This window comes from Schistocerca piceifrons, chromosome 11 (genome assembly GCF_021461385.2).
Source record: "Schistocerca piceifrons isolate TAMUIC-IGC-003096 chromosome 11, iqSchPice1.1, whole genome shotgun sequence".
In the NCBI taxonomy this organism is placed as follows: Eukaryota; Metazoa; Arthropoda; class Insecta; order Orthoptera; family Acrididae; genus Schistocerca; species Schistocerca piceifrons.
In genome coordinates this window covers 93,229,783-93,248,944 of record NC_060148.1, presented here as the reverse complement: position 1 = coordinate 93,248,944, position 19,162 = coordinate 93,229,783, and the positions used below count along the sequence as shown (strand labels likewise).

Genomic DNA, 19,162 nt, shown 5'->3' with positions numbered 1-19,162 from the left:
GGTGTAACTGATGTTAGCGCTAGTAAAGCAAAGTTACTATGCACAATTTTTCCAAATTCCATCACAAAAGATGACAAAGTAAATACTCCAGAATTCAAATCAAGAACAACTGCCAACAAGAATAATTTAGAAGCAGATACCCTCAGCTTAGCGAAGTAGCTTAAGTCACTTAAGGCAAGGCTTCCAGTCCAGCTATGGAGCTATTGTATACCTTAGCAATCACAGACAACTGCTCGCTAGTAGAAAGATTCCGTACCCATAGACTGCACAGTTGCACAAGTCACACCAATACACATGAAAGGAAACAGGAGTAGAAAACATTGTCCTTGTGAGAAACAACTATCTCTATTCTCACAAAGTAATGAGTTGTATCAACAGGCAATATCACACTGATTCCATACTTTCAGATTTCCAGAAGACTTTTGACACCATTCCACAAAAACGCCTTCTAATCAAACTGTGCATCTATGGACTATTGTCTCAGTTGTGTGACTGGATTCACGATTTCACGTCAGAATGATACAGTTCATAGTAATTGACAGAAAGTAATCAAGTAAAACAGAATTAATATATGGCATTGCCCGAGGAAGTGTTATAGGCCTTCTGATGTTCCTGGTCTGCATAAATGATTTAGGAGACAATCTGACCAGCCCTCTTAGACTGTTTCCAGATGATACTATAATTTACTGCCATTTAAAGTTATCATATGATTAAAATGAATTGCAAAATGATTTAGACAAGATGTCTTTATAATGCAAAAAGTGGCAATGAACTCTATATGAAGAGAAGTATGAAGGCATCTATGAGTGTTAAAAAGAATCTGCTAAATTTCAGTTACATGATAAATCACAGAAATCTAAAGGCTGTAAACTCAACTACATACTTACGGATTACTATTATGAATAACTTCTCCTCAGAGTGGGAAAATATTTTGTTGGCACCCATTGTAATAAAATAAGACAAATCAGAGCTCACACAGAAAGACTGAAGCATTCAACTTTCCCGCACGCTGCTCGAGGGTGGAATGGTACAGAAGTAGCTTAAAGGTGGTTCAATGAACCCTCTGCCAGGCACTTTCCAGTCCAGCAATGATGCAGTAATATAGCATCACACTGTAGCAACAGCAAGACAACCGTTATCAGTCTAACCACATCTGTATGAAGTATACTAAAAGAAAATTTGCAACCTACAAACACACTAAAACCAGAAAGGATAGGAGTTTGCGCAATTGCTTTCACTGCTTCATTATTCATTTTAATAGAGAGTGAAACTCTACATGAAAACTAACCTGTGTATCAACCAGGTAAATCTTGCACAACAGCACTTCACGAACCTGTTGGGAAGGTGGAAAAAGTTCTACACTTCCAGCAAATTGCTCTCTGCATCTTTCTAGACATTAAGGGGACTCTTAGCAATACAACTTCCAGACCCCCCCCCCCCCCCCATCCCCCCCCCCCCAGTTAGAGCTGCAGAAGAACATGGCATTAAGATTGCTATATGCAGCAGGAATGAGACCATGCTGAGTAGATGAAAGGTAGAAGCCACATGATCAATGAGAAAATGGTTATCAACACCACCAGAGGGTGTCCACAAGGAGGGGTTTTGTCCCCACTACTGTGGAACCTGGTGGTGAATAATCTCATCAAAGAGTTAAATGCTAAAGGTTACTTTTGCAAATAATACATAGATGATTTAACTGCAGGAGTACTTGATAAATACACAAGTACTGTTTGAACAATTGCACAATGCAGTCTGAAGATTGCGCAAAACTGGTGTGGGAAAACAGGATATAAGAGTCACTTCCATAACAAAACTGTTGTAGTAGTGTCCATAAGGAAGAATATCCAGGATACTTTCTGGAATCTTAAGTTCTTCAATGAAATTCTACCAGTAGAGTGGGCAGTGTAGTATCCGTGAGTAACCCTGGATGCAAAACAATCATAGGCTCTTCAAATGAAGGATAAAAGCTCCACGGCAAAGAGTGTCCCCATGTGCACTAGACCGGCCTATAGTAAAAACTGGGGTCTAAACCCCAGGAGCACTAGATATACAGCTCTGTAATATGACCTATGATAAGTTATGGGGCTTCAGTATCCATACATATTACAAAAGTGTATGTATTTGTGTAGGTATGCATGTTCCAAATCTCCTAAACCATTGGATCAATTTCAACCAAATACAATACAAAATCACTTACTGCCTGGAAAGAACCACTGTGGGGGTAGCAACCACCTATCCCTTAAATGGATGAAGTGAAAACAAAGCACAGTTCATGATGCACAAATAGTCAGACTTTATTCATAAAGTATTTGAGAATGAGAGCACTTAGTGATTTTCAGCCAACATTACAAATAGTTTCAAACCTTAACAAGAAATTCTCTCACTCGCCTCTACCCCCCCCCCCCCCCCCCCCCCGCCACACACAAACAAAATGACAACATGAAAAAAGTTTTATCACTTACTAGATTTTCACTGTTCATGCAGTAAAACTGTTGGATCTGGCATAAACTTCTAATTTATTTGTTCTTTAAGGCTAACTCTATTTGCAACAAATTTGGCAGACAGTATTCACATATATCACTGAATATACTTGCAACAATACATAATTTTACAACACATAGGTAAGGAGATACGGCATCATAAACATTGAGATGCAGGGAAACGAAACTGTAGGGCAAAATTCACTAGAGAGAAGGTGAAATATGTGTACAAACATTTATGAAATATGTGTGATGTGCATATGTGGGCAAAGCTGTTGGTAATAAGCTCCTCATAAACCCCTGGACTCATTTCAACCAAACTTGGTGCACATAAAGCTGGAAGGAGAATACTGTGAAAGTAAGAAGCAGGAACCTCCTATTTGGGGTGGTAGCGATAACATAGAGAGAGATGGGAGAGGAGGACATGGGACAGACAGAGAGGGAGGATGGACACAGATTTTTTTTTTGGCGGGGGGGGGGGGGGGCACGTGGACAGAGAAAGGAAAGAGGGGGACAGACACAGATGGAGACATGAGGAGATGGACAGAGATGGGGAGAGAAAGAAACGGACAAAGGGAGGAAATGGACAGAAATTGGAGAGAGGAGGAGATGGGCAGGTAAAGGCAAGAAGAAGAAGAAATAGACAGAGGAAAGGGAGAGAAGGAAATGGCCGAGAAAGGAGGCAAATGGAGATGGATAGAGAGAGAGAGAGAGAGAGAAGAGAGAGAGAGAGAGAGAGAGAGAGAGGAGAGAGAGAGAGAGAGAGAGAGAGAGAGAAGAGGAGATGGGCAGAGTGGAGAAGGGAGGAGGAGATGAACTAATATAAGATTAGAATAAAATCATACCCAGGCAATGCTGGGTACTCAGCTAGTGACAGAATAATGTACAACAGAAGGTGGCTGCTACGGAGCTTGGCAAGGTGCAGAGACTGGGCTTGTCTACTGAGAACAGGTAGAAGTAGCACCACACACGCACTGCCATGATAGAGAGAATGAATGGAGGCAAGTGCATACAGGTTAAAAACTGGAAACCTTTGTAATAACCGGAATCCCAAATCAACATATGTGATAAATATGGGAATGGTTGGGGAAATGCTGGCTGACTATACAATAACATCCAGTTGCTTCAATAAACCTGTCAAGGTGACAATTGGAAGTACAGATCAATCGAAGAATTAGCAATGATACACTTCAGGAGACGTAGTCTTCTTTACTACTGGGCTGAAAACAGACGAAAGTGCTTGGGCCAGAGTATACATGTACAGTCTAGACTAGAGAGCACTATCTCACTAGGGAAGTTGGCCACAGTATTCCAGGCAGAACTATTTGCTACCAGTATGCGTGGAGCAGAATCTGCGTAGCTGCTACAAGGACAGTCACATCCATATTCAGAGAGCCAAGCAGCTCTGAAATCTCTATCAATCCCCATAACAAGCTCAAAGATTGTCGGAGAATAGGTGGTCACTCGGGAATCAGAAACAATGAACAAGCTGATACACTAAGGAGGATAAGAGCAATGCTCATTTGTTGGATCAGAACCTGTCCTAACCATCACTAAGGCAATGGTAAAATCAAACTTACATAGTTAGATCAGTAGGTAGCACACAGAATACTGAACTAAAACCCAAAAACAGAAACATGGCAAATTAATAATACTAAAGCCACATTTTAAGTGAAGTTCTGTAATCCTGGGCTTGATGGTTAAACTCATGGTAGGACTTATGAATAATGACTATGCATGGGAACTTCAAGAAACACCTGTACATGATGGGTACAGAGACAGAAGTTTCTATTGTGTAGACTACGTGGGTAGGGGGGACAATAATGATTTCATTTGGCTCGTTGGCCTGGTGCAAGTCTTTCTATTTGACATCATTTCGGTGACTTGCATGTCAATTACCCACCCTAGTGACACAGGCTGGGGAAAGAGAACCTACAGCTTAATGCAGAATCTGAAACACGTGATGTTTCTTGTGACTTCCCACATCACTGAAAGGTGAAGTCCATGTCAAAACAGACTGAAAAATCTGTGGTATGACCAGGATTCAATCCTGCAACATCTCAGTTTCCGACAGCTTTATCACTAGACCATAAGGCCCGACGGCAAGGGGGGACAAAACCGTACACTTGATCTTGCAATATGAAGCACTGGAGCCCAAAAGACACAGAATATTTGGGCAATTAATTTCTAAAGATTGGTCCATTAGCTGAGGGTTAAGGGACTGAACAGTGAGATCATCGGTCCCTTAAGGTAGTTCATCTGAAGTTAGTGGGGATAACAAAAAACAAACAGCAGCTTCAGCAGAAGAAATAGTAGTGTCCAAATTCATTTAACTTGAATTAAAAACAATCTTGGTTGTGACTTATTCTTTTATTAACAACGTGTTTCATCTTCAAAGGACATCTTCAGATTAACTACAGGGATGACAAATAAGAAAATATTATGGTATGGTTCTAGCTTGAAAAATTCTGAATGTGCATTAGGATTTGCTCTGACCTTAAAATTTTATTTTTATAACATATTAAAAACAATAAAATGGCTCTTTGCTAGACTTAAGTATGCATCACATCAGAAGGACCTGCAGAGACTTTTTCCAACATCTTAAAAACAATAAAACAGCTCTCTGCTAAACTGTAGCACATGCTGAATCACATGAACCTGCAGAGACCTAGTCAGAAACAACATAATATCATGTAACTGTGGGACAGAACACTAAATAAATGATAAAAAGGATGAAGACATACCTTAATGAAGTTGTACCAGCAGGCCAGAATGGTGCAATTGTAGAACTACACTCACATAGAAACATAATAGACAGTGCTGCTGCTGTAACTTCATGGCAGGAACGTCAAGCATCAAGTGGGTACATAGGCGAGCAATGGAATGAGGCATGAATACAATGTCTGCAAAGGAAGTACATAGGCATGCAATCAAGCAGTTACAATTAATCAGAACACAGTCACAAATAAAACAACCAAGAAATGTGTCTAAAGAGAATATATAAGTCCAACAGTGCAAAACATTTGGCATTAGTAAAACCTATTATCGTTGTGTGATAAAATAGTAACATCTGCTGTAACTACTAAATAAAACTGTAAGGTAATAATCAAAGATGGGCATCATCCCAGTAACTGGGGATAAAAGAAATTCTTGAAACAGCAAGTCCCAACTCGACTTTAAAAGTACAATGTCTAGGAATGAAACATTTGGGTGGTGGTGATGGGAGGGGGGGGGATTAACATAACCAAAACAAAACCCATTAGAAGATCATAACCAAAATTTATGTAAAAATTTTAAACACTGACATCATTGAATTATAATAGTTGTAGTTCCTACTAGTGAGCTGATCATTCAGCAATTGTCTGCCAACCATACATGTCTGCTTAAGTATTTCTAGCTCTCCCAATAAGTCAAGCTTTTCACCTTTTCAAGCACAAAGTTGAATGGCATTCCCGTTCGAGCTGTAAGAGATGATGGTCATGTTTGCATTAGGTGTGCTTGCTTGTGTTACTATGTGTGTGTGTGTGTGTGTGTGTGTGTGTGTGTGTGTGTGTGTGTGTGTGTGTGTGTGTGTGTGTGCATTTTTCCTTTTCTGAAGAAGGCTTTGGCTGAAAACAACTGTGCAAGTTCCCTTTAGTTGTGCCTGACTGGACCTGACAGTATTATCTTTACAGTGAGTAGCAGCCTACCTTTTCCTTACATTATCAAGAGAAAGTTTGTGAAAGAACTTTCGCATTTGATGTATCAGAACTTCAAGAAAATATATGGTAGAAATTCTTATCAATTATTTAACAAGAAATTCACAACATTGCAGTCAAAGAGTTTATGATTTAAGAACAAAGAATGTCACCTTCATACACATCAGAGACAACTGCAAAAGTGTAGCACATATTTTGAAGACAGCTAAACTGTGAGGAACCAACAAGTTGGTTGTTCAATCTGTTGATTTGGGGGGGGGGGGGGGGGTAAGGAACCAAATAAGTCCGTCAATCCAAGAGTGGTGCATCCAGAAGTAGAGACATCCACAAAGAACATTTTCTGATCTTGTCAGGAGATTCATAACAGTAAAAGCCAGAAGACAAAAACCATAATAGACATATTATGAATTGTCAATAATAAAAGTAAGATGAAGGAGATAGGGAAGTTGAAACTCTCCCAACCAATATGACATTGATTGTTGTTAACCAAAACAACAGCCTAACTTTAATTTTGATGTTGGTTGGTTGGTTGTTTCGGGGAAGGAGACCAGACAGCGAGGTCATCGGTCTCATCGGATTAGGGAAGGACGGGGAAGGAAGTCGGCCGTGCCCTTTGAAAGGAACCATCCCGGCATTTGCCTGGAGCGATTTAGGGAAATCACGGAAAACCTAAATCAGGATGGCCGGACGCGGGATTGAACCGTCGTCCTCCCGAATGCGAGTCCAGTGTGCTAACCACTGCGCCACCTCGCTCGGTAATTTTGATGTGACTGCAACCTAATAGATAAGTGCTAATCAGATTTCACTACTTTGGATGTCATTTCTAATCAGAGTGCAGCTGCTCAACAATGTTCACACAACGATAATAGGTTTTACTAATGCCAAATGTTTTGCACTGTTGGACTTATATATTCTCTTTAGACACATTTCTAATTATGGTTAATCTCATCACAGGTCCATATTTTTTATATTAAACCACATGCTATAACAATGGTTAACACACACAATCCTCACTGAAATCCAATCAGTGACCAGTGCGATTGACACAAGCATGAATATTCAGCACACTGTAAGCATTTAAAACACTTGTCAAAAATATAATTTCGTCACAAATCAGTAATGTTTCTGCTGAGGGTCAATCCATGGCACTATGGACTCACTCAGCTGGTACAACACAACATGTAGCTGACAGCTCTGCCCAGACTCAAGAGTCAACTGACACTTCATTCCCTTAGTGCTAGTGGCACTTGACAATCAATTTTGCCTACCATCGACCTGTGTGAGGCAAAAATGTGTTACTCATTGGTCAATCTCTCTCATCCATTGCATCAAGAACATCCACTACTGAAGAAAGTGTGACACCTAGAATAGAAAACAAAGTGCGGCAGAATGGAGGCAAACCAAATATAAAAGTCATCGAAACAGAGTAAAAGGGGCATGAAGGCATAGCCTGGTCATGAACATAGGACTGGGAACCGCCCATACCTAGCATACAGTGCGAGACACCACATCTCAAAAAACACCATTCCCCAGCTCCAAAGGCAGATTAAAACCTTATAACTGAGAATAAAAACCACTTTTGCAGAGAAAACAGAGAACCGGTTCAACAATCTTAGAGGCAATGAGTTAGGACGTCCACAGTTTGCACAGAGGGCCAAAAGAAGGGGGCATTCCACCAAGATATAAGTGACTGACGGTAATGCTACAGAACAACAATGTTAGGATGGCTTGTTACACAAAAGAAAATTACAGGTTAACCTGGTATAGCTGATGCAGAGATGGCATAGGACTGCGGATTCTTTCTGTGAGAAGCAGAAAGAAGAGCACCATTCTTCAGTAGCCTCCTTGACTGTGCAGTGTTTATCAGATGGGGGCATAGCCTACCAGATGTCATTCCATTTCTGAGTGAGCAGAGATCTCACATGCACCCGCAAATCCGTACCTGGTGTCAGCAAAGCGAATGGGGAGCAAGTAAGTATTCCTCTAGCCAAACAGTCAGCTTGTTCATTCCCCAGGATAGCTACACGACTTGACACACAGAGAAAGGCAACTGAGCAGGCTGCACGACAGAGGTCGGCAAGAAGGTCACAAATAGCAGAAACAAAAGGGTGGCAAGAATAACTTTGGTCAATAGTCTAGAGACTGCTCATTGAGTCAGTACAATTAAACATAGTCAATGGATGCCCACTGAATAAAATGGAGGGCTTTGCTCATGGCTGTCAGCTATGCTGCAAGCACACTACTTGGTGCCACCAGCAAATGGCATTCCATACCAGCAGCCTGTGGTCTATGGGTAGCATCTTTGGCTAGTGTCCAAAAATTCCTCGGTCCTGGGTTTGATACCCGCCACTGCTTAAATTCTGATTAATAATCAGTATTTGGCAGCCGAAGACTTCCGGCATAATAAGTCACCCTCTTTCTGCCAACGGCCTTGTCGAAGAGAGCGGAGGAATGGACAGAGGTTCAGAGCACTCTCTTGTCCTTGAGGTGGGAAACTGCCCCTAAAGGCGGAAGAATCAGCACTGATCAACAGCATGAGGATGCAGAAGGTAACGGAAACCAATGCATTAAAGACACATAATGTGTATCCACAGGACATGTGGCCTGTAACTGAAGAATCAGCACTGATCAACAGCATGAGGATGCAGAAGGTAACGGAAACCAATGTATTAAAGACACATAATGTGTATCCACAGGACATGTGGAAAAAGATTCCGGAGTAGTCACCCATTCGGATCTCAGGGAGGGAAGTGCCAAGGGGGAGGTGACCATGAGAAAAAGACTGGATAATCAATGAAAGAATAATGTTCTGTGAGTCGGGGCGTGGAATGTCAGAAGCTTGAATGTCGTAGGGAAGCCAGAAAATCTGAAAAGGGAAATGCAAAGGCTCAATCTAGATATACTAGGGGTCAGTGAAATTAAATGGAAAGAAGACAAGAATTTGTGGTCAGATGAGTATAGGGTAATACCAACAACAGCAGAAAATGGTGTAACAAGCATAGTATTAACTATGAACAGGAAGGTAGGGCCAAGAGTGTGTTACAGTGAACACTTCAGTGATAGGGTTTTTCTTAGCAGAACTGACAGCAAACCAACACCGACAACAATAGTTTAGGCACACATGCTGACATCACAAGCTGAAGATGAAGAGACAGAGAAGTATAAAAGGATATTGTGATGCTAATACAGTACGTAAAGGGAGATGAAAATCTACCAGTCATGGGGGACTGGAATGGCATGGTAGGGGAAGGAGTAGAAGAAAAAGTAACAGGAGAACATGGGCTTGGGACAAGGAATGAGAGAGGATAAAAATTAATTGAGATCTGTAATAAATTTCAGCTAGTAATAGTGAATACTCTGTTCAAGAATCACAAGAGGAGGAGGTATACTTGGAAAAGACCAGGTGATACTGGAAGATTTCAGTTATATTACATCATGGTCAGACAGAGATTCCGAAATTGGATACTGGACAGTAAGGTATACCCAGGAGCAGATACGGTCCCAGATAACGATGTAATAGTGATGAAAAGTAGGCTGGAGTTCAAGAGATTAGTCAGGAAGGACCAATACACAAAGAAGTGGGATTCAGAAAAGGGCAATCACAGAAGCTGGAAAGAAAAACATAGGTACCAAAAAGGTAACTGCAAAGAAATGATGGGTAACAGAAAAATACTTCAGACGATCAATGAAAGAAGGAAGTACAAAAACGTTCAGGGAAATTCAGGAATACAGAAATTCAAGTCACTGAGGAAGGAAAGAAATACGAAGTGCAGGGAAGCTAAGATGAAATAGCTGCATCAAACATATGAAGAAATTGAAAAAGAAATAATTGTCGGAACGACTGACTCAGCATACAGGAAAGTCAAACAAAACAATCTTCGGTGTCACAAAAAACACAGGTGAAAACATTAAGAGTGCGATGGGAATTTCACTGTTAAATACAGAGGAGAGAGTAGATGGGTGGAAAGAATATACTGAAGGCCTCTATGAGGTGAAGATTTGTCAGATGTGATAGAAGACAACACATAAGTCAATTTGGAAGAGACAGGTGATCCAATATTGGAATCAGAATTTATGGGAGCTTTGGTAGACTTAAGATCAAATAATGCAGAAGGGATTGATAACATTCCATCAGAACTCCTAAAATCATTGGAAGAATTTGCAACAAAATGACTATTCATGTTGGTGACATATCACCTTACTTTCGGAAAAATATAATCCCCACAATTTCCAAGACTGCAAGAGCTGACAAGTACAAGAATTATCACACAATCAGCTTAACAGCTCCTGCATCCAAGCTGATAACAAGAATAATATACAGAAGAATGGAAAAGAAAATTGTGGACGTGCTAGATGACAGTCAGTTTGGCTTTAGGAAAAGTAAAGGTACCAGGGAGGCAATTCTGACATTGCGGTTGAAATTGGAAGGAAGACTAAAGAAAAATTAAGACACGTTCATAGGATTTGTCAACCTGGAAAAAGCATTAGACACTGTAAAATGTTGCAAGTTGTTCAAAATTCTGAGAAAAATAGGTTGTGGTTGTTTGGGGAAGGAGACCAGACAGCGAGCTCATCGGTCTCATTGTATGAGGGTAGAAAGGGGAAGGAAGTCGGCCGTGCCCTTTCAAAGGAACCATCCTGGCATTTGCCTGGAGCGATTTAGGGAAATCACGGTAAACCTAAACCAGGATTGCCGGACGGGGGACTGAACCATCGTCCTCCCAAATGCGAGAGAAAAATAGGGTTGGGTTGGGTTGTTTGGGGGAAGAGACCAAACAGCGAGGTCAACGGTCTCATCGGATTAGGGAAGGATGGGGAAGGAAGTCGACCGTGCCCTTTCAAAGGAACCATCCCAGCATTTGCCTGGAGCGATTTAGGGAAATCACGGAAAACCTAAATCAGGATGGCCAGACTCGGGATTGAACCGTCATCCTCCCGAATGCGAGAAAAATAGGGTAAGCTATAGGGAGAGATGGATAATATACAATGTGTACAAGAGCCAAGAAGGAATAAGAAGAGTGGATGACCAAGAACGAAGTGCTCAGATTTAAAAATGGTGTAACATAGGGGTGTAGTCTTTCCCACCTACTGTTCAATCTGTACATCGAAGAAGCAATAAAGGCAATAAAAGAAAGATTCAGGAGGGGAATTAAAATTCAAGGTGAAAGGATATCAATGATATGATTCACATATGACATTGCTATCCTAGTGAAAGTGAAGAAGAATTACACGATATGCTCAATGGAATGAACAATCTAATGAGAACAGAATATGGATTGAGAGCAAATTGAAGAAAGACGAAAGTAATGAGAAGTAGCAGAAATGAGAGCAGTGAGAAACTTAGCATCGGGATTGATGGTCACGAAGTCAATGAAGTTAAGGAATTCTGCTACGTAGGCAGTAAAATAACCAATGACGGACAGAGCAAGGAGGACATCAAAAGCAGACTCGCTATGGCAAAAAAGGCATTTCTGGCCAAGAGAAGTCTACTAATATCAAATACCGGCCTTAATTTGAGGAAGAAATTTCTGATAATGTACATCTGGATAACAGCATTGTATGGTAGTGAGACATGGACTGTTGGGAAACCAGAACAGAAGAGAATCGAAGCATTTGAGATGTGGTGCTGCATGCGAATGTTGAAAATTAGGTGGACTGATAAGGTAAGGAATGAGGAGGTTCTACGCAGAATCGGAGAGAAAAGGAATATGTGGAAAGCACTGATAAGGAGAAGGGACAGGATGATAGGACATCTGCTAAGACATGAGGGAATGACTTCCATGGTACTAAAGGGAGCTTTAGAGGGCAAAAACTGTAGAGGAAGACAGAGATTGGAATACGTCAAGCAAATAATTGAGGATGTAGGTTGCAAGTGCTACTCTGAGATGAAGAGGTTGACAGAAGAGAGGAATTCATGGTGGACCGTATCAAACCAGTCGGAATACTGATGCTCCCCCCCCACCCCCACCCCAAAAAATAAATAAATAAACAGCAGCAGAAGATGTAGAAGTGTACCTGTCTAATCTGATTCATAGTTTTAGAGCCATTTGTGTAAAAAATGGTAGCATTCTGAACTTTTGAAGAAACTGACATAATAGATGCTATGAGGTCATGGGAGTAACCGAGAGCAGTAGAAGAGATCAGTCATAAACCATGGTCTAGGCACCATCCAAGGGTGAGTGCATGAGAAAACACAAGGAGCGTAGTCCTGGGAGGGGAGATGGAGATCTTGGGAGAGGAAAGGAACACACATTCCAATTGGCAATCCCACCCAAGGGCAGGAATTAGAATGAAAACATCCCTTGTACATAAAGAGATGGGATATGTGGGATGGTCAAGGACTTGTCAAATGGTGATTGCACAGGAGACCAAGAGCTGGTACAATCAAATCTGAAGAGGGAAGATCCCACTTCGGTAAGGAGACTGCATAAGGGACTAGTCTGAAAGGGACCAGTGCCAGATGCATGCCATGACGGCGGACTGGGTGCAAAATTTTCAAAGCTGAACGAGCCACTGAGCCATAAACCTGGCAACAATGTCCATTTGGGATGAAACCAGCGCCTGGTAAATATGAAAAAGATGGGTAAGAGAAGCACGATCTGCACCCCAAGATGTGTGAGCAAGAAAGCAGAGAGTGTTAAGCTTCCACCTGCAGCTAGTCCTCAGGGCAGGCAAGTCAGATTTTTATCAAAAAGAAGACCCAAGAAATTGGACTGTGCTACAACACTCAGGTGCTGGGTAACTAAGTAGAGTTCCCAGTCAGAATGGATCACGGTACATCAGAAATGTATGATCCATGATTTTGTAGGAGAGTTGGAAACCATGGGAAACAGCCCATGTAGATGTCTGCCAGACGGCACCTTAGAGCTGGCACTCAGCACAGGCTATTGTGTGGGACATGTACTAAATGCAAAAATCAACAACATACAATGCAGGGTGACTAGCGGCCCAACAAAGGTTGCTAGTCCCATTGTTGGTAGTGAGGATGGGAGTGACAATCAACACAGAGCCATGGGATGCCATTCTCTTGGCTCTGTGAGAATCTGAGTGAAGTGGCAGCTCTAACTTGGAGCAACCGGCGGGATGAAAACTAACATATAAAAATCAGTAGGGGGCCTCGAAAGCCCCAGTCGTGGAGGGTGAGTAAAATGTGGTAACCCTAAGTGGTGTCATATGCCTTATGTAGGTCAAAAAAGGCTGCAACAAGGTGTTGGCATTTATAAATGCCTGTCAGATTGCTTTTTTCAACATAAGCAGATGGTCGGTTGTGGCTCATCCCTCCAGAAAATCACACTGATAGGAGGACAAAAGGTCCTGAATTCGAGAAACCATCATAAACTGCAGGCAATCGTCCTTTCAAGCAGCTTACAGAGCACATCAGTCATGCTAACCAGCCTGTAACTGTCAAGAGACATTGGGTTCTTGCCTGATTTGAGGATCGGGCAATTATGCTATCTCGCCATCGTGAGGAGAAGGCACCTTGGAGCCGAAGCCAGCCTTTGTGGAACTTTCAGGTGCTGGAACATCTAACTGTAAATAAAATCGGGGCCTGGATCTGTGTTGCAGGATGAGGAACGAACGTGAAGTAGTTCCCAGTCAGTGGAGGGTTCATTATAGGATTCAGATTGGTAGGGAGTTCAAATTGGTGGGGAGTGAAACGTAAGGGGCGGTCTTGAACTTGTCACTTCTGCTGCAGGGATAGACTGAGGAAGCCAATAATGGTGTTAAGTGGGTCACAAGGTGTTCTGCAAGAATCAATGAACCAGTACAAAGACGATTCTGTAAGACAAAATCCAGAATAGTTGCTGATTGTTGGTGGCCCGTAAGACTATAGAGTTAGCCCACACCCAAAATGAAGAGGCATATGTCCCCAAAGAGGAGACCTGGTGCTCCCAGCATTCCTTCTTACTGCATCTGATTAGATAGCGAACCTTAGCACGAAGTTGCTTAAGAGTGATAAGGTCGGTCTGCGAAGGATGATGATTCAATCATTGCAGGACTCACTGGTGATTCTGAATACCTACTGCAATGTCTTTGGTCCAACACAGCACCAGTTGACAGGGGGGAAGAGACCCATAGAGAGGGGAACAGCAAATGGTTCAAATGGCTCTGAGCAATATGGGACTTAACAGCTGAGGTCATCAGTCCCATATAACTTAGAACTACTTAAATCTAACTAATCTAAGGACATCACACACATCCATGCCCGAGGCAGGATTCGAGCCTGCGACCGTAGCAGTCGTGCAGTTCCAGACTGAAGCGCCTAGAACCGCTCAGCCAGACCGGCCGGCCGGGAATAGCAATTCCAGCAGTAGGGCTGGTCAAATCTTAGATGCCTTGCAAAACTCCATCAATACAATCTGTTAGCGAGATGGTGAACGTGACAGCAGAGGTGTACAAAGGCCAGCTAGTTCTGTGAGGTGTCCAACATGGTAGTCAGTCTGTCTGGTGGTGGTAAGATGACAGGATCACCGAAAAGTCGTCACCGTCACAAACATCATTGTGTAGTGATCAATGTAGAGAAGAAATCATTAGATCAATAGCTGAAAAGCTGTAATGGGTGGCACTGAAATGAGTGGGAGAAAAACCACTGAGGAGGCACAGATGATTGTCTGAGAGAAGCTGGTCAATTAGATGATCCCCACCTGATGAAATGGTACTCCCACACAGTGGATAGTGGGTGCTGAACAGCAGGAGAAAAACAGGTGAAAGTTATTGGGTTAATGTGGTCAATTCAACATACATAAGTGGTCCACCTGGAGGTAGGTAAACAATGGAAATGATAATCGTAATAGCTGAGGTCATTTGCAGCTGCACTGCTACTGCCTCCATTAAAGTACGTAGGGGAACCCATTAACTGATGACATCTGTATGAATCAAAGTACAGACCGCTCTAGATGCCCTCTCAGGACCAGCACTGTTCCGATAGAATGTATGATAACCACGGAGCATTGGAGAATGGTCATCAGTGAAGGGCATTTCTTGGAGAGCTATGGAGACAGCACAAGAAGGGGAAGTAAGAAACCAAAAGAAATGTTGGAATTCAGAAAATATAAATCCATCCAATAAACCAAACATACTAATGAAGAAGAAATAAGCAATATTCTGAATTCCCTGATGGATATTGAAGCACCACACAAAGATAATATAACAGAATAAATTCAAAAACACAGTAGAAGAGAAACACAACTGGCTCTAGTTACAAACACAATACAAAAAAGATATATGTCAACTATTAGAAGGGTATATCCATGCCGCTTGTAGTTAACTACATTTTTTCTGCAGCACTTCTCAGAAGAATTGAAGAATGGGTGGATGCAGGATTAGGAGAATATCAAGCTGTGTCTAAGAGAGGTAGGTCTGTGCAGAGATCAGTTTGTAATAAACTTCCTAAATCAGAAAATATGGTAACATGTTGTAGGAAAGTTCTTGTAGAACATAAGTATTTCTGGATAAAAGGAGACCACTCTCCAAAAAGCACAAGCGTTGCATTGTCAATAGGCACACAGAAAAGAAAGACAACTTGCTAGGTTTCAGAGTTATCCTTTGATGAGCTAGAGTAGAATACACATACATGCACGTGCACACATACACAAGCCTATGCCCCTACACAGTGTGGCCCGACTGACAGCGCCAATGCCATATTTCTGCACCTAGAGACTGGAAAGTTGCACAGGCCACATCAATACCCAAGAAAGGAAATAGGAGTAATCCACTGAATTACAGACCCATATCACTAACATTGATTTGCAGTAAGATTATGGAGCATACACTGTGTTTGATAATTATGTTATCTCAAAAAAATCAATTTACTGACAAATGCCATACACAGGTTCAGAAAAATCATTTTTGTGAAACAGAACTAGCTCTTTATTTTCACAAAGTAATGAGTGCTATTGACAGGAAATGTCAAATTAACTGCATATTTTTAGATTCCAGAAAGCCTTTGACACCATTCCTCGCAAGCCGTTTCTAAATAAATTGTGTGCCTGTGAAGGGTCATCTCAGTTGTGTGATAGGGTTCATGATTTCCTGTCAGAAACACCACAGTTCGTAATAACTGACAGAAAGTCATCGAGTAAAACAGAAGTAACATCTGGCTATCTCCAATGAAGTGTTAAAGGGCCTCTGTTGTTCTTGATCTACAAAACAATTTTGGAGACAATCTGAGCAGTCCTCTTAGATTGTTTGCAGATGATGCTGTTATTTACCAGCATGCAATGTCATCAGATGATCAAAATGAATTGTAAAATGATTTAGACATGATATCTGATCTGTATGGTGTAAAATGTGGCAACTGACTATAAATCATGGAAATTGTGAAGTCATCCACATGATCACTAAAATGAATCTGCTAAATTTCAGTTACACAATAAATCACACAAATCTAAAGGTCGTAAACTCAACCAGATACTTAGGGATTATAATTATGAATAACTTAAATTGGAATGCTCACATAGATAATCCTGTGGGAGAAGCGTACCAAAGACTGCAATATACTGGCAGAACACTTAGAAAGTACAACAGGTCTACTAAAGAGACTCCTAATCTATGCTTGTCTGTCATGAAATAGGGGAGACAGTGCCACGGATACAATACGTGAATTGGGGTGGCAATCATTAAAACAAAGGCATTTTTTTGTTGTGGTGTTACCGTCTCATGAAATTTCAATAACCAACTTTCTCCTCAGAGTGTGAAAATATTGACTGGCACCCACCTATATAAGCAGCAATGATCGTCATAATAAAATAAGAGATGGCAGAGCTAACACAGAAAGATTTAAGTCTTTGTTTTTTCCTTGCATTGTTCAAGAGTGGAAAGATAGAGAAATAGCTTAAAGGTAGTTTGATGAACACTCTGCCAGGCATTTAATTGTGAATTATAGAGTAATCGTGTAGATGTCGATGTAGGTGTTTGTTGCACAACAATGCCCCAGCACACAAAAGCAATATCATATGTGATTTCCTGTCTCAAACATGTATTGTGGTACTTGAACACCCTCTTTACTTGCCCGATTTATCTCTGTGTGAATCCCACTAATTTCCAAATGGGATATTGCAACAAAAGGAAAGCATTTTGACATAAGTTCAGATATCTAAGAGACTATGACCACAGTACTGCTGGAAATTTCAAGCACTGAACATCAGAATTATTTTGAACAATTTTTCCAATACCTCCAGCTGTGTATTGACTGACAAGGCTATTTTGAATAAAAAGTCATGTTTGCTAAAAATAAACATGATCTTGCATTTTATTTCACATCAGTCATCTTTCCTGTGGGATAGTTTCTGTGCACATTCCACAAAATTTGACGTTAAGAAGGATCACTGCAAACACAATTATACATATTGTACAAGCCGTGTTCAAACTCTACTGACACCAGTCAGAAAATAATAGATGATACTCCAAGCCAAGTGTAATAGTATAAGAATAATAAGAAATTACCAATAACTCTCAGCTGTAGAAAACTCACAATCTATGTTTATTTCAATGCAAATTCTTAACATTCAACCATCAGCTAATGACTTTTTTTTAATTCCATACTCAATATATCAATGATGTCAATGACGAATAAATCTCGGGTGAACAGCCTGGTGTGAGTGTACAAAGGACACAATATTTCAGCAACTGATCTTGTTTCCATCATCAGGTGTGCTGATGTACTGCCAAGGGATGGCAGGCGTGAGGTATATATCAGATTCCCCCTCTGCCTCCGTCGGGTGCTCCCTCCACCGTCCGTGATGGGGTTTGACACCCGGCTTGTGGCCCCGTGTCTTGGTGTTCCCTCGTAGGTCTGCGCCGAAGGATGTTTGCCGGCGGTGTTTCGGAGATTCGTCCCCCTGCCCTCAAAGTCAGTACATTCTGGGATATTTCTATCTTCTTGCCCTCAGTGGCTCAGATGGATAGAGTGTCTGCCACGTAAGTAGGAGATCCCGGGTTCAATTCCTGGCTGGGGCACACATTTTCAACTGTCCCCGTTGATGTATATTAATGCCTGTCGGCAGCTTAGGGTCTTGATTTAATTATCATTTCAAGTAGGTTTTAGCTGCGCTGACTCCAAGGCTTCTCCCTCGAAATGTTCCATGTACATGTTGGCGACGATGGGAGAGAGAAGACTCCCCATAGCAATGCCTTACGCCTGCTCGTAGTAGTCACTGTCAAATAGAAAATATGTTGACGTTAGAAAATGTGTGAACAGGTCAGTGGCTTTCTCATCAAATTTCCAGCCGATGAGTTGCAGGCATTCAGGTAATGGAACCCTAGTAAACAGGGAAACCACATCGAAGCTCACAAGTATGTCAGATTCATTAATTGTGAGGTGGTTGATGCATCCCAAGAAATCCAAAGAGTTACAGATATGGTGTGGGCATGTCCCCACGTGAGGACCGAGCAGCTCCTCAAGGTACTTGGCGAGAGGATACGTCAGGGCACCAATATTGCTGACAACAGGACATAACGGGACACTTTTCTTGTGGAATTTCGACGAGCCGTACAGCCTTGGAGGAACAGGGCCCCTTGGTCATAACTTCTTTGTGATCTCTTTGTGACCTGTTTGTCTGACAATTTTTCTGACATATCACCAGCACGAGTGTCTGCCACTGTCAAAGCTTCATCCTCCCCTGCTGATGGTGGACTGGAATCGAGCTTGCGGCCAGAGATTCTATGTAACTGGCACACCAATGCCCAAGGGCTACATGCAACTGTCGTTCTCTGCAGCACTGGAAGCCAGGAGCGGTTCACTTTGAGGCTTTCTTCTTTCTTGTTAAAGCTATTGCCATGTGTGTGTATTTCTGTAGTATCACTGAACAAGTGGGAGTAGTAGCTCTTCTCTACATCAAGAACTTCCATGTCGGCAAATTTCAGTATGTGGACAGTCTCACACAGCAGACACTTTGCCACAACGGGTTTCTTTATCTGCCCCAACACGCAATGCCGCATATGTTTGGTAATCCTGGTGCTGGCTGATCATCCAGTCATTCCATC

General features: G+C 41.8%; 1 protein-coding gene across 2 annotated transcripts in view; it reads right to left on the bottom strand.

Annotated features, from left to right (window-relative positions):
• LOC124719989 (zinc finger protein 239-like) overlaps nucleotides 1-19,162 on the bottom strand; it is a 64,512-nt gene that overhangs the window by 24,117 nt on the left and 21,233 nt on the right. Inside the window, exon 3 of one of the 2 annotated variants that reach the window (XM_047245214.1) lies at nucleotides 5,225-5,383. The exons of the other annotated variant lie outside the window; for it this stretch is intronic. The gene's annotated coding sequence lies outside the window, so the exon portion shown is untranslated. The remainder of the gene's footprint in view (nucleotides 1-5,224; nucleotides 5,384-19,162) is intronic. 2 annotated transcript variants of the gene reach the window in all.